The 26,328-nt window shown below is 39.1% G+C and overlaps 1 protein-coding gene across 2 annotated transcripts in view; it reads right to left on the reverse strand.

Annotated features, from left to right (window-relative positions):
• The window catches only part of AUH (AU RNA binding methylglutaconyl-CoA hydratase), a 125,247-nt gene that overhangs the window by 24,518 nt on the left and 74,401 nt on the right, over nt 1–26,328 (reverse strand). The window lies entirely within an intron of this gene.

Below are 26,328 nucleotides of genomic sequence, written 5' to 3' on the forward strand. Positions count from 1 at the left end.
ACTGACCAAAGGAATATTCCACACCGTACAATGTCATGCTCAGTATATAAAGCTGGGGGAAGAAGGAAGAGGTGGGATGTTTACAATGACATCATTTGTCTTCCCAAGCAACTGTTATGCATGATGGAGCCCTGCTTTCCTGGAGATGGCTGAACACCTGCCTGCCAACAGAAAGCAGTGAAAAAATTCCTTGTTTTGCTTTGCTTGCATGCGCAAGCTTTACTTATTAAGCTGTCTTTATCTCAACCCGTGAGTTATTCTTATTTTTCCAGTTCTTCTCCCCATCCCCCTGGGGAGGGGGAGAAGTGAGCAAGTGGTTGTGTAGTCCTAGCTGCCAGCTGCAGTTAAACCATACACAGTGTTAAAGTGATTGAATACAAGATGAGTAATTCAGTACAGTTTTTTTCTATTCAACCAATGTTATAAACATGGCACACAGGTATAACTTTAAGATGAACAGGATGGGTAGAACCAGACAAAGATCTAAGTGCATATCTTTCATTCAGAATAAAAAGTAGTTACCTAGCACCTCCGTAGGCAACGTGAAATCCGTCTCACTGCAGAGGACCTGCTGCAGGGACTTTTTTCCTGTTTAACTACACTTAAGCCTTTAAGCCATTTTTTAAGCACCGTATTAAATGAAGCCCCAGATACATATAGCCCTGGTAGATTTTAAATGCTGAAACCTATGACAATCCTAGTCAGATGAATCATACATGTACAGTTTTGCATATGTGCAGCAAAGCCAGTGTCTCAGAATCAGTGCACCTTCACAGTAAAGTTAGTTTGGTCATGCCCAATGAATCCAGCACAGCTGGTGTTGGAACAAATATTCATGTACTATTTAGCAACATGTGCTCAATAGCCACTTTTCCAGAAGTTGAACAACCTGAAAACTATTCAGATGCCAGAAAAATATGGGAAAAGCCATGTTCCATACATTTTTGTGTAAGGTCAGGTTCTACATCCTGTAATACACAACATTATCTACAGAAAATGGTCTGTATCTACAAAAAAACCCTATCTGTACTACAATGAAAGCCACTCCAGAGTTTCAAGCAATGCCAAAAACACTCACACCATATTTTGTGCTAAAGCAAAGCTCACTCCATTGGAATTTCACTATACCTGTTAGTCAAAGAGGTATTCTGAACAGCTCACTGTCTCACCTGGACTCTATTTTATTTTTTTTTTTCTCAAATCAACTTACACATGCTAATCTGTAAGGCCACAGAGACACAAAACACATCACAAAAGAAATCTGTCACAAACAAAATTAAAACATGATCTTTAAAAGTGAAGATTTTTACACTTACATCATTGATAACTGCATTGCATGAACTGCAACACAAGTTTACCTTGAAAAACTCATTTTCTGCTGGAGTTTATTTTTACTTAACTAAAATCTATTTGAAATGCTAGAACATAAGCCCCAAACTGTATAAAAGAAATATAATGTTTACATTAAATGGTGTGTGAAATATATATATATATTCCTTCTAACTCAGAATAAGTCCCAAATGTTTTTATTCCTAAATAGATAGTAATCACATTACATTTTAAAACAATAATCAGTAAAACAATGTCTCCATTTCTTGTATCTTGCATCTCAAAACAGATAGCCAAAAAGAGACTTTATTTCTATCAAACCACAACAATGAAATCTAGATGAAATGAACTGAGAGCTTATTAACTCAGAGTACTCTGATGAAACTTAAAAATTCTTCTTGGCATTTTATCCTGGTTTGTTGGTTATTGCTTTTTTAAAAATTATTATTTCATTTTTTTTTTCTGTGTGGTTTTTTTAGCCTCTTATTTGCTACATGTTATGCTGTGGCAAGACATCATTTTGAACAAGTTCTGCCTGAAGAAATTTTGTTAGGTTTACTACCCAAATTCTTAAAACACTATCTATCAGATTGCCACTTTCTTCTGGAACTTTTTAATTAAACTTCTAAGTTTCATTTGTAGTGATCACAGATTTATAATAAGATTATTTCATGTTTATTTTTAGTTAAAAAAAAAAGTGTTTAGGCAGAAACCCTAACCCAAAAATGCTTAGCTCATAATAGAAGCTATATTAAATATTTACAAGAATGGCATTAATTCCCAGTAGATGGGCTTACACTGATTAAAAGCTTCTACAGTGACGTTATCAGCCTCATCATCTGGAAGAAATTTTGTCATAATTTCCATTACAATCTCGTGTCTTCAAGGGTATATGAAATAAGCAGTAAATATTTACTTTTACTACATTTTGATGTAAAACCTTAAAACCAATTTCTAAATCTAGTGCAGATTTTTTTTTATTAATATAGTTAATTTTCTCAATATACATTGGAATGAAAAATATTCAAGCTTATTTCTCAAAAATAAAATCTGAAAAGTCATTGGTCCATAACATGTTTTATCACTTTTAAGATTTTTGTGTCTAAAAATAACTGAGGCCTCTTCTCCTTTAGGAAAAGAAATTACAGGACGGGAAAATTCTGGAGGACAGAAAGTGACTCAAAAGGCTCAGAATGACATTAATTTGTAGTTTCAACAAGTTTCGGGGCAAGCAAGTGCAAAGCTTCCCAGGAACCTCATGTCCTTCTCTAAGTATCTTAAAGCATCCAGAGAGAAGCAAAGTCCACTCAAACTGCTCTTTGTGTTTTTTCTTCCTTATATAGTGGCCCTCTATCGTATCTAGTGGTTACCCACAGTATTGATTCTTGCAATAATCTGCCTTCATTTTCATAGAGGAGAAACTGAACCACACCATTCTCTGTTCATCACACACAGCGCTGCAACCAGAACCAGTGTCATGGCCTACTGTGTGATTAATTCAAATATAGTTATTGCATTGTATCATTTTAATACTTTCAGCTACAGTCAATTAAAACAGAATGAAAAATAACTATTTCTTTAATTCATTAAGAGTGAAACACAAGATTATTTCACTTACAACGCACTTTTCAAAATGTATTTTTCTGGCTTTCTGATATTCTTTGCGCCAAGACGAAATCATCATTTTTGTTGTTATTCATATAGAAACAATGGCTTATGCTTAAAGAAAATTAGTGAGCATTACACAGAGAAATAAAACATCATGTTTGTACTTGTTAAGGGCTATTATCCCTTGAATCTGCAAAGCACATCAGTGTATGACATGAGATGTAAGAGATGGATCTGCATCTCAAGGAAAACAGTTGGTACCTTATATTCAAAACAATTACTTGCCGTAGCAATTTGTTGAATTGAAGCTTTACATTAAAACAATAAAGGCTAACTTTTTGTCATGCCCTCTCCTTGACAGCACCATGGATTCTTCAAAGAATACCGACAGTCTGCTTCAAAATTTGAAATTTATATATCACAAATAACACAAAAGTCCTCAAATGGAAAATAAGGAAATTCCAACTGGAAAACTGAAAATTTGTCAACAAATCCTGACTGTTAATAGACAATCCCTTCTCCTGGCTGGAGTATTCCTTAGAGAGTTTCCTCAAAAACCGTAATGTAGAAAGGTTCGCACTTTAACATATATAGATTTGTGTCTAAGTGTTTCACTTTCATTTCTGAAGCTAAGATGTAACAACATGCTCCAAAACTTTGCACTCTGACTGAAGACAAAAATAACACTTTAATGTCATACTTAAATATATCAAGCCATTAGTACAATCTTGCCATATATTTATGTTAAAAACATGTATCTACTGGTTATGATGACCTTTCAGGCTTAAATTCTGCATGTGTCATAGAATTTGTCAGCACTGGGGGCTTTCCAGTTATTTTATTATTAAAGTAAATGGAAATGGAAACTTAAAGGGCAAGCTCAAGATAACTTTGGGCACAGTAATACATGTTAACAGGAGATACTAAATATCTTCCAGAACAAGTTAAACAAAGTGCATTTTCCTATTCAGTACAATCTGCAGTAACACAGTTTGATGATAAAATGTCACCCACCCGCGTGCTTCTAAGAGCTCCATTACCCCCCCCCCACATGGCAAAAACCTTCTCTTCCAACTTTTATCTTCTGTTGTCACTTCATTAGAGAACATTTTGAAAATTCCTCTGTTTTGAAATACATGCATTTTGAAACACAAGTCTCTGGAACATTTTTCACACTTCTTTCTTGGTTTCGGATATGAAGTTTATCTCGCATCTTCTAAGTCAAGTTTAGCTCACCCGAATAACACAAAAGCCCCCAGTGACAGTAAGTATGTCAGGAATAAAGGCAAGACTAGGGAAGATGTGGACCCTCTCCGGAAGGAAACAGGAGACCTGGTCATGCAGGATATGGAACAGGCTCAGGTACTGTATGACTTTTTTGCCTCAGTCTTCACCGGGAAGGGCTCTAACCACACCGCCCAAGTTGCAGAAGGCAAAAACAGGGGCTATGACAATGAAGAACCGCCCACTGCAGGAGAAAATTAGGTTCAAGACCATGTAAGGAACCTGAAGGTACGTAAGTCCATGGGACCTGATGAAATCCATCCACAGGTCCTGAGGGAGCTGGCGAATCAAGTTGCTAAGCCACTTTCCATCATATTTGAAAAGTCGTGGCAGTCTAGTGAAGCTCCCGCTGAATGGAAAAGGGGAAACATAACCCACATTTTCAAAAGGGAAAAAAAGGAAGACATGGGGAACTACAGGGCAGTCAGTCTCACCTCTGTGCCCAGCAAGATCATGGAGCAGATCCTCCTGGAATCTCTGCTAAGGCACATGGAAGATAAGGAGGTGATTGGTGGCAGCCAACATGGCTTCACCAAGAGTAAGTCATGCCTGACAAATTTGGTGGCCTTTTATGGTACTGCCACAGACTTGGTGGACAAAGGCAGAGCAACAGACGTCATATACCTGGACTTATGCAAAGCATTTGACACTGTCCCACACAACATGCTGGTCTCAAAACTGGAAAGTCATGGATTTGATGGATGGACTGCTCGGTGGATAAGGAACTGGCTGGATGGCCACACTCAAAGGATTGCGGTCAATGGCTCAATGTCTAAGTGGAAGCCAGTGATGAGTGCTGTTCCTCAGGGGTCAGTAGTGGGACCAGTGCTGCTTAACATCTTTATCAGAGACATAGAGAGTGGGATAGAGTGCACTCTCAGCAAGTTTGCGGACAACACCAAGCTGTGTGGTGCAGTCAACCCATTGGAGGGAAGGGATGCCATCCAGAGGGACCTGAACAGACTAGAGAGGTGGGTTCGTGCAAGCCTCATGAAGTTCAAACAGGCCAAGTGCAGGGTCCTGCATGTGGGTCATGGCAATCCCTGGCACCAACACAGGTCGGGCAGAGAATGGCTGGAGAGCAGCCCTGAGGAGAAGAACTTGGGAGTGCTCGTGGATGAGAGTCTCGACATGAGCTGGCCAATGTGCACCTGCAGCCCAGAAAGCCAACCACATCCTGGGCTGCATCAAAAGAAGTGCAGCCAGCAGGTCAAGGGAGGTTACTCTGCCCCTCCATTCTGCTCTTGTGAGACCCCACCTCAAGTACTGCACCCAACTCTGGAACCCCCAACATGGTCCAAGAAGGACATGGATCTGTTGGAGCGAGTCCAGAGGAGGGCCACAAAGATGATCAGAGGCCTGGAGCACCTCTCCTATGAAGACAGGCTGAGAAAGTTTTTCAGCCTGGAGAAGAGAAGGCACTGGGGAGACATTACAGCAGCCTTCCAGTACCTAAAGGGGGCCTACATAAGAGATGGGGAGGGACTCTTTATGAGGGAGTGTAGTAATAGGACAAGGGGGCATGTGCACTGGCAGCCCACAAAGCCAACTGCATCCTGGGCTGCATCAAAAGAAGCATGGCCAGCAGGTCAAGGGAGGTGATTCTACCACTCTACTCTGCGCTTGTGAGACCCTCACCTGGAATACTCCGTCCAGCTTCAGAGTTCTTAGCACAGGAATGACATGGACCTGTTGGAATGGGTCCAGCAGAGGGCCACAAAAATGGTCAGAGGGCTGAAGCACCTCTCCTATGAAGACAGGCTGAGAGAGCTGGGATTGCTCAGCCTGGAGAAGGCTCCAGGGAGACCTTATAATGGCCTTCTAGTACCTGAAGGGGGCCTACAGGAGAGATGGGGAGGGACTCTTTGTCAGGGAGTGTAGCGATAGGAGAAGGGGTAATTGTTTTAAACTGAGGGGAGAATTAGATTAGATATTAGGAAGAAATTCTTTACCATAAGGGTGGTGAGGCACTGGAACAGGTTTCCCAGGGAGGTTGTGGATGCCCCATCCCTGGAACCATTCAAGACCAGGCTGGATGGGGCCTTGAGCAACCCTGTCTAGTGGGAGGTGTCCCTGCCCATGGCAGGGGGGTTGGAACTTGATGATCTTTAAGGTCCTTCCAACTCTAACCATTCTATGATTCTATGATTCAGTGAGCACCCTGAAGCCTTCCTAGTCTCCTATCAAGTCATGTATTGATGACAGGGCTGAAATGAGGACTTTATGGCCTCTAAAATTCATTTCTCTACAAACCCTTGGTATGTGATTTTTAGATTTGTCATGGCTGAGGTGCCAAATTCATCCAAGCTCCCTGCTGCAGAGCTAAGAAATCTTACAGGTTCTACCATGAATTTAAGAAGCATGTAGACTTTAGAAGGAAAAGTATTAGTCAAGCAGCTAGGACACCTAAACAAATAATGGAGGGCATTAGTTCTCACCAGAGGGGGAGAGGAAAAAAAAAAAAAGAGGAAGAAAAAATGGAAAAAGAGAAAGAAAAAAACCCATCTCTGGGCCAGCATCTTTGATGGTATGCTACATTTCAATCCAATTCTGCTTAGGAAGTCCTTACTTTTACACACAGCAGCCTTGTATGTTATTGCTCATCCCAGAGCTCAGTGCTGGTTGCACAGGAGGGAGTCCCTTAGAGGCACGGAGTAGGTCAGGATGCTCAAGCCGCACAACTGAGAGCCTATTTGGACCGATGTGTGTGTTAGGAGTCTTGAGGATCCAGAACGCAAGAGTTATGCTGCGAAGTCTAAAAGTTTGATGCATCTGATCCAGTAGCGGTTTTCAGTTCTCTGATAAACTTGCTGCAGTTTTTCCATTCCCCCAGATAACTTCTGAAATCCTAATTTTAATTCTCAAACATCATGACTCTCCCCACAATCACCCAACTTTGAAATCCTTTCACTAAAGAAATATTCTTTTGACTTGTGCTACTTAAGAAATCAGTTTTCCTACTAGGTGGTTTTATACTTTCTATTGTATTTATACTTTCTATTATATATTTTCTACTTTTGATAATGCTATTTCACAGTATATTAAATGATGTAATTTTAATTAAAATATCTCAAACTCATTTAAGAACTTGCAATAATTTATACTACACAACTGCCATGACTTCTTTTAAGTAACACCAGTATCAATTTTGTCAGAGATACTGCACATAAGTCAAAGTTTTATAATAGACATACTGCATATATTCATCTACTACATATATATAAGTAGTTTCTACAGAAAATCAACAACTGTAAGGATGTTTTAGATATCTGTATATTATTTGCATCCTCTACCTGTCCAAGATTTTTCTCCTGGTCATTATAGTTGTTGCTGCAGTGTATTTTTTATGTCTGAATGTGACTTCTAAAATTACTCCTATAACTCACAGATGAAACTGAATTAGAAATGGAAAGGTTTTCAAAAGCGTCAGGACTGCCAATACTGAGACACTGATTGGAATTTCATAAAGGCAGATGTCAGTATTTTATCATTCATTTACTTCCTAATTCAGAAGTCACTGACAGGATAACTGAACAGTAAAATTTTGGACACCCATGTCTGTTATTTCATCTCTGCGCTTAACTTGCCAAAAAGAGATTGTTGCAGTACTTCCAAAAAAATCTAGTAAAAGCGGCTTTTGACTGGCATACGAATAATCACATTTCATATTCAACCAGAAGCCACAGAAATACAACAGCATACTGAGGTTGTTCTTTTTTTCTTGTTACATGTCAAATGTAAATTGCTATAGTAATTACACTGTAACTATGTTTTGTTCCTTTACCACCTAAAGATCATCAGGAAGGATTTCAATAATTTGACTAACACAACTATGCTTTAACTAGATTACAGAAAGTATGTATATTTTAAAAGCCTCAAAACATAATGCAGATGCTTTTAATAAAAAATATAATATTTGTCATTTTGGTCTGATTGTAAGGGTAAGGATAGTAATTAAAACATAGATTCATAGATTCATAGATTGGTCCAGGCCGGAAGGGACCTCCAAAGGTCATCTAGTCCGACCTCCCCACAGTCAGCAGGGACACCCCCAACTAGACCAGGTTGCCCAGGGCCTCGTCGAGCCTCACCTTGAATATCTCAAGGGAAGGGGCCTCAACCACCTCCCTGGGCAACCTGTTCCAGTGTTCCACCACCCTCATGGTAAAGAACTTTTTCCTAATATCCAATCTAAATCTCCCCTTCTCCAGCTTAAAACCATTGCCCCTCGTCCTGTCGCTGCAGGCCTTTGTAAACAGACTCTCCCCAGCCTTCCTGTAGGCCCCCCTCAGGTACTGGAAGGCCGCTATGAGGTCTCCCCTAACATGAATTACCCAAACTGCAGCTATAACACAGAAGTTGTTTCTCTTACTCCTACAGACTTCTCAACACGTAGCACCATCCAACAAGTTACTATAACCATCATACTCTGAACCATAACTGAATCATCACACACGTCTTAAGTTGCATCTATGAAGATCAAAGCTAAAATTTCATTTTGTTCAGCATGAAGTCATTTCAGTTTAAAATTCATTTTACTTCAACACATAAAGCCTGAAACTGTCACTGGACATTCTAAATGTCTGTAAACTATTACATAAAATTGTTTGAAAGCTAATATCTGTGCCTTCTAAACTGCTTTACACCAAGAGCGCAATTTGCCTTTTCAGACAAGTCATCAACTCATAAGACAATATCAGGAAAAGAATTATTTTTAGGAAGGGTATGATTAAATGTCTTTGGATGCAGTTAAAATCCTCATTTAAAAACCACAAGAGTTGCCTAATTTAAGATACCGGCAACAAAAAAGCTCTGTTTTCAGCTCTTTTTCATACACCATACAAAATAAAAAATACAGAATTATTGTATATAAGTGCTGCCAACACAGTAAGATTGTGAAAGAATTTTGATCAGTCCATTAAACTGGTTAGTGAGGCCTGAACTGTGTTAGACACATACCCATTACATCTACAGACTGCTGTAATTAAATTTTGCATTTTATTGCTATAAAATAGCTCTTCATGAACAGTGCAACATTTTATAAATTTCTTTCAATGGAATAAAATTAAATATACATTTCCTAATAAAGCTATGATAACAAGGATCTTGACTGTAACCTTCATAATTCTGTAAATTGCTGTTAAAAATAAATTTACTCATTGCTGATTTAAAAAAAAAGTTTGTTATAAACAAGATATTCAGAGCTGCCTATTTTTAATGCAGTATCTCAAATCCAAAAAAAAAAAAAAAAAAAAAAAAAGAAGGAAAACTGCTTAAAAACACACTTGGAACCTTGAATGCCACTCTTTTGAACAGAGACTTAACAATTGCCTTTGTGCATTTTATGAAGAGACTAAAAAGAAATAATCACTCTTAAATCAGAAAAAGGTTAATCTCATTTTACTGTACACTCCTATATAAATTGTTAATTATTATAAGGTTTTGGACTTCGCTCTAGAATTTTGCGACATAACAGGTAAAACATGTAAACATGTTTCTAGTACTACATTCCCACTTGAGATAGCAGGAGCTGCAATTATGGAACATATTCAGTCACTCTTGGGCAGAGTCTTCAGTTATTGAACTCTTTGCTTCCAGCCAAGTGTTTCTCCAACTGAAAGCAGGTGAAATTCCTGCAGCAGTCATTAAGGAAAAAAACTGGGCATGCACAAAGCCTCATGATAAATTCCCTCTGCAAATATGAAGGCAGTAAATACAACATCTCAAAGGAAAAAGAGAAAAAAACCCAGAATGTTAGAAAGTATATGTCAGGTGGAAGTGAGGACAGGCTACTTAAGAGGAATACAGAAACATCACCCACATGAGCACAAATGGAAGTAGGAGCTGGAGTTGACAGGGAACACGATGAGCTTCTGCAAGTATGTTAGCACCAAAAATCACCCAAGGTAAGCGTGTGGGTCCCTGGTGAATAAGGTATTAGACCAAGCAACAAATGACATGGAAAATGTATAGCAAAGGACATAGAAAAGCTGAAATATTATTCAATGCCTTCTTTGCCTTGCTCTTTATTGTCAAGGTCTCCTCTCAGGCCCACCAGGATTCCTGAGCCTCATGGTAATGTCTGTGGGACTGAAGTACTGTCCAGTAGAGGACAATGATGAGCAAACTGGATATTGGCAAGTCTCAAGGGACAACATAGGATGCATCTGAAGGTGCTAAGGAAGCTGGCTAATGTCACTGTGATACAAGTCTCTTCTTTGGAAGGTCACAGCAACCAAGTAAAATACCTGATATGAAGACTAGAAAAAGGCAAATATCATATTCCTCTTTAAGAAAGAGGATCTAGGGAACTACAAGCCATCCAGCCTAAACGAAGACTATGGGAAGACTACAATGCAAATCTTCCTGCATTCCACATGAGAGGCCACTCTGATGGGGAGACGGTTGACTCAACAGATGAGGGGAGAGCAAGGACTGTAATTTACCAGAAATTTAGAAAGTTTTTGACAGTCTACCACAGTGTCCTTGTTGTTATATTCAACTAGTTAAAGGGTAGTTATAGAAAAGACAGAGAGCAATTCATCTTGGAGATGCACGGCAAAAGGCTCAGAAGCAAAAGGCACACGTTCCAGCAAGTGAAATTCTAATAAAATTGAAGGAAACAATCTTCACAAGGGTTTGACCACCCTTCACAAGGAGGGTGGTCAAACCACAGAACAGGCTGTTCAGAAAGACTGATGAATAACTAAACTTGAAGACATACAAAACGTGGCATGAGAAAGCTCTGAGCAACAAGGTATTGAAGTATATGACCACAAAAGCACCTGCCCAACCTAAGTTATTCGCTCATTCTAGAATACACAAGGGAAGTTCATCATGTATGATATTAGCTTTAGTCAATCGGACAGGTCCAGCTGTTACAACATAAGTGATTACTTCTTCTCTTTAAACACCAGTGAGGTTGCTCCTACAACTGATTCCTGGACTCAGAATCAGAGTCTAAATCTGCTTTAGTCAAAATCAGCCTGGATAGCTTAAATTGTAGGCCTTCGCTAGCCCTCCTATTTTGACTAAAATAACGCAGAGTTTGCATAAGCTGTTCTGCAAGCAGATCTAAATGAGTGATGACTTCTGGCAGGAGGGCAAAGCAGGCAGCTGAGGGTAGGCTAGTAACCAGTAATCTCTTCTCTCAGCACAGCTGCTTATAATATGCTGACACCCTTCCAAGTAACTATTTAAGCTGTTTAACCAACCACATCAGGAAAAAGTTCATCATGGCTAGGAGAGCAGAACTTGCATTCAACAAAGCAACTGTTCTTTCTCAGGAAACACAGAGACTCAAATTAGCTAGTGTGAGTGAGGTAAGGAGCAAGGATTGAGGGAGCAGAAAATCAAGAAAATGCATTAGTGTTGTCAGCATTTCCACTTCCCTTACTGCTGAGAGAATCCACAGTTGCAGACATTGGTAATGATGTAATGGTAATTTTTAAAAAATGGCGCTTAGGTCACACAAACACCACTTAACTATCAGGTCACTATTACATTAGAATCTACAGATGCCCTGTGCAAAATCAACTCAGTGGTACAAATACTGAACAAAGCTTGTAACAAAGCAGGTGCTTAAGGGGAGGAAAGAGCAGACAAATTCATGGAAGGAAAAACCACTGAGAGTTATGAAAAATATATAAACTACATTCAGCTCAGAAAATCCCTGATCAAAAAACCAGAGACTGGGAAAGTAATACGGTGAGGTATCATTTATATAAATTTGCGCTGTGGGAGACAAGACACGGGGCTAGACAGACCTTTGGGGTAGGCAATACAAGCTCTTTGGTTCTGAAGCCTCACTTGCTCAAATAAGCCTTACCTGTAAGCTGGGGAATCATAGAATCATAGAATGGTTTGGGTTGGAAGGGACCTTAAAGATCATCTATTTCCAACACCCCTGCCATGGGCAGGAACACCTTCCACCAGATCACTTGCTCAAAGCCCCATCCAACCGGCCTTGAGTACTTCCAGGGATGGAATTTCTTTGGGCAACCTGTTCCAGTGCCTCACCACCCTCATAGTGAAGAATTTCCTCCTTACATCTAATTTAAATCTACCCTCTTTCAGTTTAAAGCCGTTACTCCTTGTGCTATCACTATATGTGTATGTGGAAAACTATAGCCTCTCTTCACCCTTGTACTTTAAAGTCTAAATTTGACCTTATAGTCTTAAACCAATTCCAGTCAATTGTTGAGGATTTTTAGATTGTGTGATCATCAGGAGATGAAATAATTAACAAACTCACAGAAGTAACCTATTTCAGATTCAATAACATTTTTTTTTTTATTCTGCTCAGTGTAAAATTTTCTTCTTGTTTCAATAAGGAGAAAACAACACCAGCCTATAAAATTGTGAACCTAAGACTGTGTCAGGAACAAAAGAGTTCTAATAACACCTCCATCTGTGACTTAAGGGAATCCTTAAGGGATCAGAGAGAAAAACAAGGAAGCCATGAAATGGTTCATACAATCATCTCAATCCGTGGAAACTATACATGAGAGATCCACAATTCAAGTTGCATTCACTCAATCAAGTATACCCTTATTTCCTCTATGAGCTTCCTACAGTCCTTTTGCCAGTTCAAAACCTTTTTTATTTCCATAATGTATCCCCACTCAGCTTCGTTTGCAGCATTAATCAACTGTTCTTCAAATCAAATAATGTTTGTCATAAAGATCTGAAGCAAAATGTGAGAGTACTGAAGAAATGCTATTTTTTCTGTGTTGGGAATTCCAATGGCAGTCTTTGTTAGTCCTGCTGAAAGACACAACTGGTTTAGATTATGGTGTATATGATTAGCTGTCACATCTCTGTTGATCAGAGTATAAGGATGAAACTTCAGCAAAGACTTCATTCTCTAAACATAAAAGACAGTGTCTCTACTCTGTGTTTCCAATCTTGTCATCCCTCTCTGCATCTTTTGTTGACTCCACCTTGTTTCTATTGCATAAAATTATCAGTGTAATGCTTTTAGGTTTTTGTTTCATCCTATCCATGAAATCTCATTCAGTACCAAAAGACTGGATCTGGTCTTTGAACTATAGCAGTAATGCCAGCCTTCCCCATTCACTTCTCATGTTGTGAATTAAGCACCTTTGTGCCTTCTTCCGTGATACACCTCTCCATGCTCTTCAAATCTGACCATGAATTTTCCTTTACTCCAACATCTAACAAAAACTGGAGAGACTAGATCACGAGTACACTAAAACCATTACCTATCACATTAAATAATGTGGCCTCATGCTTTCCTTATGTTTTGAAACCAGATATTGCATCTTTTCTACATGTAGACTTACAATTATATTGTAAGTCTTTTCGATCAGGGACAACCACTTTGCTTGTATTTGCACCTTGCCTTAAACAACAGGCTTCTTGTCTGTAACCAGAGTATGTGTTACATAGTATATGCTACAACAGTACAAATGAATTATACCAAATATTTTTAAAAGGACCTTTTTGTTGTTACAGATTCTAGTAAATCCTTAGTTTAGTCAATCCTTAGTTAAATTACTTAGTTCTGTTCTTAGTGTGTTAGCTTTGCAGTTATCAGAAGAAAGTCTGTCTTTTTTTTAAATGTAAAAGCAATTGGAAATATCCTTTAAATCACTTCTTTAAATATCAGAGATGAAGTAGGACATACAAATAATTAGGGTTTGGGGTGGGCTTTTTTAACTGAAAATCACATTCAAAACTGGAGTGAGTTAATGAACTTAAAAGTAAATGGCTAATTAACAGACTGCCTTCCATTACATCATTGCAGACCAACTGTCCAGGTACAAATATGTACATTTTTCCCAACATGTAACATAGCAGCCTAATTCTACTGCACTACCTTCATGGTATGCATAACATAATACCCAAACACTGATCCATATAACTATAAAACAAGAGGCTGATGTGGACCACAGTTCAAACAACTTTGATTCCACTGAGAACACGATTCATATAATAGACATTTTCTGAACTTCTGAGAAACTATTCCACATGAACTCCTCCATAAAAGAAGGATTAAACTATGATACAAATCCTTAACTGGCCAGAAGGTTTGACAATCAGAGGCATGTTAGGGTAAAAGAAGAAGTGCTCAAGCACAAAAGGTATTTAGTAGAAATCTGAACAAAAGTCCTGAATTGACCAACTTACCCGTACACTTAAGTGCTTAAGTAGTTTCCTAAAAGATGTGCTATTTTGATGAAGTATATTGGTATGATACATTGTCATTTCACAGTTTATTTCTTAATTGAGCTTTTTTCCAGCCACAGTGCATTTTGCTTCTGTATTTCTGATTAAATTCTACATTTCATGGTGCAAAACAAACCAATTTGGCAATTTATACCCTACCTCAGCTTTCATAAAAAGCTTCTAGTGATCCTAAGGAATGTCAGATGTTCAAAATTAACACATCATCCCATTACAACCTAAAAATTGCTCATTGCTTTGTGTAAAACCTACAGTGGATGGTAGACTGTCAGAATGGCTACATCCTGCACGGAGACACCAAATCCAAAAGAAGAAAGGTTCCTTTCACATTCATCTCTTTACATCGGTGTGCACGTGGCTTCTGATAACATAGTCTGGCTTTTTCTGCAGACAAAACTCACGCTATGGTTGAGTAATGTTGTGTATAAGTGAATGCAAAACTAATTGCAATGTTTAAAATATTTTTATATATATGTATTCTCTCTCATTTATACCAATTCTTAATTATTTATATTATAATAACAATTAATTTTTAAGAATTGCAAACAACCCCACACAATCCATGCCCATGGTGTTTTCTTCCTTGAACTTTCCTACAGCTCTTTACTTCTGGGTTAATAACCATATAAATACAAAATTAATTGTACCTGGAAGGATATCCCAGCATGGTAATTAATCACATCTTCATAATGCTTTAACACATACAATGCTGAAGACCATCTCACTATCATATGAGAAGTTTCTCTTACCAACTACAGTGTGTGTTTTCACTTCTCATTCTACCACAGTCACTAAAAGACCTTTGCCTTTTTTTGAATGTGAAGATAAAAAGAAACTGGGCTCGAATTGGGTTACACAATCACATTTGCTATGTTCCATTGATGACCACGACACTGACAATGTTTCATTTTTCAGAAGCTTTAGAGTAATTTTTCAGCTCCTCCACATCAATAAACAAGGTTTCACCTGTTAGATCTTCTGGAATGTGAGAAAACACTTTCTCTTGTTTCTGAGATGACTACAAATTCATTTGAGCTTCTTCACTGACGGTCTTTGAGAATACATATTTTATCTTTTCAATGTGATAACTGTTGTGAGCTAACTTTGGTGCTATCTGTTGAGACCAGTCAACTGTTTCTCCTCATATCCTCAAACATTGAATAAAACTTCTCAACCCTGAAGTTAGTGTGAAATAGCAACATCACCAACTTAGAGTAGTGATAAGCACCATGAACATCTATTAAAGCTCAAATGAAAATTAAGAACATGCATGTCATTCCAATGGGAAATACCATTACTAACATCCTGCATGCCATGAGAGCAAATACTTTTTCTGTAATTGGTAGCCCTAAGAAAAGGAAAAGGAAAAAGATAAAGGATATCTAACAAACATCCAGTAACATTTCTGCATCTATTTGTGTTTTGAAATTTTAACAGGTAAACATTGGAAGAAATACATTCAGTACTACTCAAAACACAGACACTTTTCTAATATTTTAGAATATTTAATTGTCAAGAATTGGAAAAAAACCCATTATTTCACCACCTTCTTTGGCAAATGGAAGCTGGCTCTGGTTGCCTACAGGTCTTTGTTCACTAATTTCTACTTTTTTTCTTAGCAATCACATGTAACACTGTTTTCCCAAACACTTAATAAGAATTTTAGATCTTTTAGATTTCTCAAAACACAGTTTCACACACTGTATCTAAAATAAAAAAAAAAAAAACCAAACCAACCAAAACCAAGTTGGATTTATGTTAAATTCATCCAGAAAAATACAAGTTAAAATATGAAACAGAAAAACAAAATTGCTCTTAGAGCACTTAGTGAATTACCTGTCACCTAAAAACATGAGTGTATGTGTGCATGCACATGTATACAGCACTCTGCATAAGCTGAAAATAGAAGTTATTGTAAAGTGTTAATTCTTACATTTACAGTTAATAAAAATGTTTTGGGCACAGTACCAACCCCTTTAACCCCATCCTTTTTTCACATTTAGATACTAGATGAGCTGCTGTAGAATACCAATTCCAAGGGAATTATAAATTTAAACTTTTACATATCAAAGAAAAATACCTAAGATTTTGTAACATACTCCAGTTATCTGTCCTTCAAAGAGAATACTCTCTCTAACTAAATCACAATATATTACATTTCTTTTCTGCACAGAACACTTTTATACTGTTCAAGTAATTCTCTCTCTCCTATGCATTCACTAAGCATTCACTGAAGTATTGTTCATCTTCTCTACTTAAGGTAATTCAAAAGAGCAAATAGAGAAAGCAACAGTCTGTAGAAAGAACCATGCTTCTTAGGGCATGACCCCAAGTAGGGAACAGTTGAAGTTACAGTATACAAAAGTATCAAGCCACTACAATTACTTAGATTCACCACAGTATTATGTTTTCTTTACTAAGTTATCTCGTAAGTCTAAATTTGATTGGAATCATTAAAATATTCAGAACAACTATAGTATCAGCTTCCATGAATTTAAACTAGGTTACATAGTTCATTAAAAACTCAGTTCCAGGTAGATGGTAGAGTCCTTACTTGTGTGAAATTCCATTCTAATTATTTGGAATCATTCAAGTTTAAGCAATCAAAATTTCAGTGATACCAAGTAGAGATAAACAACAGGGACTTTATATGAGGAATATTTATCCTCTATTATCTTCACAGAATTGCAGAATCACAGAATCACATGGAGTTGGAAGGGACCTCTGGAGATCATTTACTCCAACCCCCCTGCCAAAGCAGGTCCACCTAGAGCAGGTTGCACAGGAACATGTCCAGGTGGGTTTTGAATGTCTCCAGAGACAGAGACTCCACGACCTCTCTGGTCAGCCTGTTCCAGTGCTCTGCCACCCTCAAAGTAAAGAAGTCCCTCCTCATGTTTAGACGGAACTTCTTATGTTCAAGTTCGTGCCCGCTACCTCTTGTACTGTCACTGGGCACCAGTAAAAAAAGACTGGCCCCTTTTCTGACACCTACACTTTAAGTATTTATAGGCATTGATCAGATTCCCCCTCAGTCTTCTCTTCTCTAGACTAAAAAGATCCAAGTACCTGAGCCTTTCCTCGTAAGAGAGATGTTCTAGGCCCCTAATCATCTTTGTAGCCCTATCTGCAAAGTTCTGTTGACAAATTATAATGAACCTTAAGATGTCTGTTTTCTAAGAAGACTGAAAGTAGAAGGCTAAAAGTACATTTCTGTTATTTATTTTTTAATATCATAAACATGGACTTGAGCTAGAATAATTAAATAATTAAACAAGCCCTTCTAACAAGCTTCTGCATTTTCCCCAAAGCGTAAGACTTTCAAAGTAATGGACTATTTAATTGGTTACTTTCTACTTCTGTAATGTTAAACTACAGGTACGATGGCACAGCATTATGAAATAGCCTTTGCAGCAATACTACATTAAATATACTGACTGTATAAAGCCAGATTCCACCTATTTTCACATTCAACATCTGATTTCCCCACAAAAGATACACAGAGGAGAGTGTGATGCATTACTGAATCAATCTGGATGTTCCTTAACCACACATTGTATAAGATTGACTTAATAAAGTAGAGAGGTTTGTCTCTTCAAATTATTCCAAGTCTTTAATACAATAGATTTAAAAAAAATATCTTCCTAACACCTTACAAAAATTATTTTGTAGAAACGAGTTCCTGGCTTAATTCTGATTTGTGTTTAGAAGTAGTAAATTTTAAGGTCATGCTTTTTGACTTAGCTATTATATTAAATCATGCACTTACTTGATTGGGGGGTGAAGGAATGTGCAAACCAGCCCTTTTCACCATTACATCTTAGTAAATCACAGTGAAAGACAACGTAGATAACTGCCAGACCGACCATGAAAATAACAGACAAACAAGCGCTGAAAATATTTGATTCAACTCACTTTTCATAACCTGTAATTATTTCAAAAAATAACTATGTCGCTATACTTTGCTAAAGCTGAGTTCATGGCTGAAATCATTAGAAGATACTATGTTCACCTACCTAAATCTCTAAATATCAAGAAAACATGGGGAAGAAAAATCAGTATCATCTCTACATTTCCCCAGAGATTACTTCAATTTTAGTGGCCATCACTATTTTGCAGATGAAAGGGACATTAAGGACCATGTATACAGCAGAGGGAACTGGGAGACTTCTCTTTCAATAGAAGTGAAAAGTCACATTTGGTCATGTAGAGTCAACCAACCAAACTCTATACTTAGTCTACACTAATTATCTAATCATCAGGTGATTAGATAATAATGTAATATTATCTATTAGATAATAGATGATTCTATTATCTAATCTACTAAAAACATATCATTAGTGTCAAACTTACCAATCTATTGATCTGTGCACTAAAGATTCCCCATAAAATATTATCTATATCTACCCTTTCAAAAACCTGTAATCTGATAAAGATGCTATAGGAATACTAGAAATGCTTATTATAATAATAAGCATTCATTTCTTTCTGTGAGAAAAAACCCACATAACCAAAGAGATAAATGATGGATCTATGATTTCGCAAATGCACTTCCCTTAAGCTATGTGCATATAAATAAGAGAACACAATTCCTTTAAGCAAAGAAAATTTGACAGTTGTTTTACTGGTTTTTTTCGTATCTGTTTACCTAGGCATTCTGGATGGGCTTCAGTTATAATTGTTCAGCAATGCAGAGCCTCACCTCTGTCAACAGCTGCTTCAGAGAACAATGAAAACTCTGCAACAGGTGAACTACACCCTCTAAAAGAATAAACAAATAAAACAAAAAAAAAATTCCAATTTTTTTCCTGAATCTCCAAACAAAGCAATTATCTCAGTATTATTTTCAAAAGTTAATTTTTTAGTCAAGATCATTCCATATATTCTTTGCATGTGGACAGACACTAGCTATATGCCTCAGGCTGCTGAAAGCAAGATTCCTACTCCATGTTTGGTCTAACTTAGGAGCAAAGCCTGGAACAAACACCCCAATGCAACCCAGTCACTGATGTCAGACATGCTAGAGTATACTAATGCGTAGCTCAGGCAAACACTTCCTCAGCCACATACAAAAGGCATCACTCTAGAAATACACCACCATTCTCAGAATGTTTCTTAGCATTACCTAAGTCTCTCTACAGTTTGGTGAAACACTTTGAAATTAACTACTAGAACAATTTGATCCTTAAATGTATATCCTCACACACTCCCAAATCAGAACTGTATGTGGTATTAGGCTGTCTCCCTGCTCCTTTTATATTGTCCGTCCTGCTGCCCTCTGACCCTCCGGGCCAAGAATCACTGTACCTCGCAAATCTGTTGCTCCCTAAATGCGACTGTTCACAATGATCCCATTTTCAGTAAGAAACAACTGCTTTTAAGATAATCTCAGAACACATTTTGGGTTTAGAGCGTGGAAAAAATCTGCAACTCAACAGGCACATTCATCTCAACCTTAAACATAGCAGTACTAGCATTGCAGTATTATTCTACACTTATTTGTAAAGATAACGCCACTTTTCTTTCTGTTAGTCAGGTTGGCTTCCTGTTGTGATAACCTAAAGCAAACTCCCTTTGGCACCAACCCAGTAACTCCACAATTATCTTACGTACCTTACGCTTGGCTAAGCAGGAGCAAAACTAAAGTTCTGAACCAAGCCTATTACCATCAATAAAAGAATATGCAAGTGAATTTACTATCCACACCACACAAAGTAAGAAGAAAGAAGGTAGAAATCATAAACCACCCTTGTTCAAAAGACTAAACTACCTTTCTTTAAAAGACTCAGCTACAGTTCATACTTGTAATGAAACTTGTGAAGTAGAGGTTTTGTCAGAGGTGATAATCTAAAGTCCCATGACATCAGGAAACAAGAGAATGAAAAAGATAACAAATTCAAAAAATAGCATGAGATTGCAATAATATTTTGTTCTACAAAGTGTTTTCAGGAAAGTCAACGATTTTTCCATTGACCCATCATACTTGACTAGCTGTCATTTTGCTGGTCTACTTTGAAAGTACTACTTCCTTTTTCTGTACTGGGGGGAAAGAAAAAAAAAACAAACAACAAACCAGATTTAGACTCACCTACACATTTAACATGCTTTTTAGTGTTGTGCTAGTACTTGTGCTTACAACATGCAAGCTAATTTTACCCTAATACCGAGAAGCAAAAAAACAAATAAAATAATGGTTTTGGCTGTCTTTTGATACTTTATCCAACTGCCAAAACACAGAATCACTGTGTTGGAAGGGACCTCTGGAGATCATCCTGTCCAACTCCACTATTCAAGAGTCACTTAGAAAAGCTTGCCCGTGACTATTGCCAGATCAAAGATTTCTGAAGACCAGATTTTTCTTATGCAGTGCCTGGCTCCAGGATGACAGGACGAGCGAACGGGTATCTACACAAACCTCCTAAAAAGTATGTCACCTAACAAACCTGAGTTTTCAAACACGGCTTTCACTGATTTTTCTTCCTTTTTGCTTTTAAACAAATACATACTTTCCTGGGGGAAGACATTTTGGGTTTTTTTTTTTGAGGGGAGAGGGGAGTGTTGGGGTGGTTTTTTTTTAAAAAGGAAACAATAGATGATTTTTGTGACTATCGTTGGTTCCATTATCTATAATCATCTCTAGCAGTAAACAAACATATAAAACGTTGTCTTTGCAGACACTGAAGCATATAAAACTAAATTCAGGTTTCTAATAATAAAAGTATTGTAAAGATAAACTTACAGTAAAGGCCGAAGTAAAGAGTAGAGCCATCTCACCAGGAACAAAAGAACTGTCTTGCCTACACACATTACTTATGTATTGCAGGGAATTCAAGAGAATCAGAAAAACCATAGTTACAATATGTTACACTCCTTACTCTAATTTAGGACACATCTTTTACAGAACGTAAAAAGAATTTACTTGGGTTTCAACGCATTTTGAAATGGAGAAGTGTGAAGAGCTCACAACAGACAGCATGCCAGCCTTTTCCACTATTTGGACCTTTGACACTTCTAAGACTACAGTAAGTGCTTCTTAATTCACAGGGGCTTATTTTTTTCCATATGAACAATTAGCAAGAACAACAATAGCTGCTTCCTATGCTGCATGTATTATTATTTTTGTACTCCCAGTAAAAAAAAAAAAAAAGTTACTTTCTTCCTCTCTATTTCTCACTTCAAGGTTGAAGAAAGCAAATTTTTTTATGGTTGGAGTGCTATACTCTGGGTGACCTCCTATTCTTTTGAAGAGACGATATCCAGAAAGATACCTGGCACTTCTAAGTGTTCAGCAAGAAGACTTTTGATCAACTGCAGTAATTATAAAGCTGGCTAGGCATAACATCCTTATGAACAACTAAAATACCAAAATTCAGTCACTATTTCTGCCTTTAATAGCAAATCTTGGAGAAGCAATGAAAAATCTTTCACTACTATAGGTCCAGTCCTGAAGGATTTGACAGCCCAATATATCTGGGTTAAAACTGTCTATTAATTCCCTCAGTTGAAAGAAATTTAATGCACAAGATATATATTGACTTGCTCATTGTCAACCTCATGGCATGAGGTACCTGAATCTAGTGTAAAACTTCAGGAATTTCAATAGAAGATCAATTGCTACCAGCTACTTTTCACAAAAATTTATTATAGGACAGAGCATTTGGTCTTCAGTTTATCACATTTCTCTTCAATACTATCCTGGTTCCAGCGGGGATAGGGTTAATTCTCCCCAGACTCTGGCAAGGACACAGGTATTCCATTCCATGTGAGCCATGCCCAGTGTATAGCTGGGAGCTGGCCAGGGGAGGAGGCACAAAGTTGATGCTTGGGAGCGGGTGTCCTGTTATGGGTCTGGGTCTGGGTCTGGTAGGCGAGCGGTGGTATCGTAATCGTGTTTGTACATTCCTCTATCAGTGTTACTGTTGTTTTCTTGGTCTCTTTGCTGTTCTGTTAAACTGTCTTTGCCTCAACACAAAAGTTTTGCCATTTTTCTTCCGATTCTCCTCACTGTGTTGGGAACGTTGAGAGAGAAGCTGCATAGTTCTTTGTTGCCATCTCAGGCTAAACAACAAAAGTCCTTTTTGGTGCCCAATGTGGGGCTCAAAGGGTTGAGATAATGACAGATCTGACCAGAGAGTGCTAAAAGGTATTTTTTGTATGCATTTCTTATATTAGTTAAATATTTGCTGGTCACCATGTTGCTTCATTTGTTCTCGTGGCTGTGTTATGTAATTTCTTATATGTTCTACGTACTCCTCATGATGATGCTTATCACCTCTGGGAGAGAGATCAGGATCATAATTTTGCTGTCCTGTGTGATATCACTTTATGATATGATAGCATCACTGTTCAAGCAGTTATGTTGGGATGTTTATGTAGCATTGCTGTCCTTACTATACCTTGGGCACCATCTCCCAAAATTCATTAATAATCACACTAAATCTATGGGGGAAAGAGGGGAGGATACTTTCCCCAACTCTTTGGCCTCCCTTTTCTCCTTTGGGCCAGGTACAACAGCTTTTAAGAATTTTGAATACTCTTGGGACATGCAAAACAACCTGGTCCCACTGCTAGGTCTCCTGAATGTGTTTCAGTTCTTGTTTAGGGTTAAGCAACTATTTAAGACTACCACCCCGAGATCTGCCCTGAGGTTGGATAGTCATGGGTGGCATAGCATGTGGCAGAATATGGGCAGGTACCTAGAGAGCTTCTTACCTCCAGTGGTCTGAGACTTCACCCTTGAACAATTACAGGACCCTGATAAAGTGATAGAATATTTGAAAGGAAAACGCTGTTGCTATTCCAGAGAGGCACAACGCACCGTGCTGTGCTGGGCCCTGACCAGCATCTACCAAACACGGCGCAATATTATGCAGCACCCTCAGGGGATAGAGAGGGAAACCAGATGGACAGACACTGCAGCTACTCCAGTCCCAGTGGAAGGCACTGCAGCTGAACCAGGAAACAAATCCGTGCCCTTATCAGTTGCCCCTATACAGAAGAAGAAATGCACACAGAAATCAGTTTGCTTAGTGAGGCATGATGATGAACAAGGGCCATCATGAGAACAGGAGAAAGAGGCAGAATTCCTGAGTGAGCTGCTGGATATGCAAACAGATTTCAGCTAATTGCCAGGTGAGCACATTGTCACCTGTCTGCTCCGATACTGGGATAACAGGGCCAGTAACCTGTAATTAGAAGGTAGGGAAGCCAGGCACCTGGGATCTCTGTCTAGTGAAGGGGACATTGACAAGGCAATTGAAGGTGACTCCTGTCAGGCATGAGGGGAAGGTACCCCTTCAGTGAAGATGTTGTGTATCATCTGAGCAAGTGGACCACCACAGAGAGAGGTATCCAGTACACGAGAGACTTAGCCGTGTGGGACATCATTTATTATGACCTGGACAATGCACAGTTACTCACAGATCCCGATGAGGTCCAATGCACAAGGCCCATGCGGCAGAAGTTTGTACAGAGTGTACCATCATCATATGCCAACTCATTGGCAGTGATGGGATGGAAAGGTGAAGAGGGACCAACGGTAGATGAGGTGGCTGCCCAACTGTCAATATGAATAAAGTCTCTCTTCCCCTCTCCTCTCAGCTGTGGAGAGACTGTCCCAGGAGGTCCAGCAAGAGAAAAGAATGTGTCCTACTCCCCACCTGTATGGACAAGTATCTCAGTTATTAGAAGCAGGTGTTTCTCCATTTCAGAGACTGAATACAGAGGGTACACACCACAAAGGACCCTGTGATCCTACCTGCATGACCACAGAGAGGGCATGAGGAAGTGAGACGAACAACCTACCTCGATCCTACAGGCACAGGTCCAGGAGTTGCAAGGAAGAACAAACACAAAAGGGCATCCCACCAGGAAAAGTGCCACCTCAGTTTTCAGTGGGCAGTTCCCCAGGCAGAGCAGAAGGCCTGATCTTAATTCTGATCCTCTTGAAGGAATTTCCAAGTCATTTCTGCAAGAAGTGAGTAATGGATACTAAGACCAGTATTAGAGGGGCTCTGCCTCCAGCCAGGTGGGGGAAAGGGACAACCGGGTTTATTGGAGTGTGTGGATTCAACAGCCTGGCACACCAGACCCACAGGAATATAAGGCTCTAGTGGACATAGGTGCACAGCGTACCCTAAGACCATCAAGCTATAGAGGGGCATTTGTATTTCTGGAGTGACAGGGGGATCCCAGGAGTTGACTGTACTGGAAGCTGAATTGAGCCTAATTGGGAATGAGTGGCAAAAGCATCCCATTGTGGCTGGCCCAGAGACTCCGTGCATCCTTGACAGAGATTACCTCAGGAGGGTGTATTTTAAGGACCCAAAAGGGTACTGGTGGGCTTTTGGCCTAGCTGCCTTGGAGGCAGAAGAAGTTAAACAGTTGTCTACCTTGCCTGGTCTCTCGGAGGACCCTTCTGTTGTGGGTTTATTGAGGGTCGAAGAACAACATGTGCCGATTGCTACCACAACGGTGCATTGGTGGCAATATCACACTAAAGAGACCCTCTGATTCCCATCTGATTCATCAACTAGAGATTCACGGAGTGATCAGCAAGACTCACTCACCCTTTAACAGTCCCATATGGCCAGTGCAAAAATCTAATGGAGAGTGGAGGCTAACTGTGGACTATCATGGCCTGAATGAAGGCATGCCACCGCTCAGTGCTGCTGTGCTGGACATGTTAGAACTTCCAATACAAACTGGAGTCCAAGGCAACCAAGTGGTATGCCACCATTGATATCACTAATGCATTCTTCTCTATCCCTCTGGCAGCCAAGTGCAGGTCACAGTTTGCTTTCACTTGGAGAGGTGTCCAGTACACCTGGAATCGACTGCCCCAGGGGTGGAAGCACAGCCCCACCATTTGCCATGGAGTGATCCAGACTGCACTGGAACAGGGTGAAGCTCCAGAATATCTGCAATACATTGACGACATCATGGTATGGGGCAACACAGCACAGGAAGTTTTTGAGAACGGGAATAAAGCAGTTCAAATCCTTCTGAAAGCTGGTTTTACCATAAAACAAAGCAAGGTCAAGGGACCTGTGCAGGAGATGTAGTTTTTAGGAACAAAATAGCAAAACGGGTGCTGTCAGATCCCAATGGATGTGATCAACAAAATAGCAGCTATGTCTCCACCAACTAGTAAAAAGGAAACACAAGCTTTATTAGGTGTTGTGGGTTTTTGGAGGATGTATATCGCAGATTACAGTCTTATTGTAAACCGTCTATATCAAGTGACCCAGAATAAGAACAATTTTAAATGGGGTCCTGAGCAACAACAACCTTTTGAACAAATTGAACAGCATGGAAATAGTCCATGCAGTAGCTCTGGGGCCAGTCCAGGAGGGACAAGATGTTAAAAATGTGCTCTACACCACAGCCAGAGAGAATGGCCATACCTGGAGCCTCTGGCAGAAAGCGCCAGGGGAGACTCAAGGTCAGCCCTTGGGGTTTTGGAGTTGGGGATACAGAGAATCTGAAGCCCGCTATACTCCAAAAGAAAAGGAGATATTGGCAGCATATGAAGGGTTTTGAGCTGCTTTGGAAGTGGCTGGTACAGAAGCACAGCTCCTCTTAGCACCTTGATTGCCTGTGCTGGGCTGGATGTTCAAAGAAAGGGTCCCTGCCACATGTCACGCAACTGATGCTACGTGGAGTAAGTGGGTTGCACTGATCACAGAGAGAATTCGAACAGGAAACCCCAGTGGCCCAGGAATTCTGTAAGTGATCATGGACTGGCCAGAAGGCAAGGATTTTGGAATATGGCCAGAGGAGGAGGTGACACATGCGGAAGAAGCCCTGCCGTACAATAAACTACCAGAAAATGAGAAGAAATATGCCCTGTTCACTGATGGGTCCTGCCGGATTGTGGGAAAGCATTGAAAGTGGAAG

This window comes from Numenius arquata, chromosome Z (genome assembly GCF_964106895.1).
Source record: "Numenius arquata chromosome Z, bNumArq3.hap1.1, whole genome shotgun sequence".
Taxonomy (NCBI): Eukaryota; Metazoa; Chordata; class Aves; order Charadriiformes; family Scolopacidae; genus Numenius; species Numenius arquata.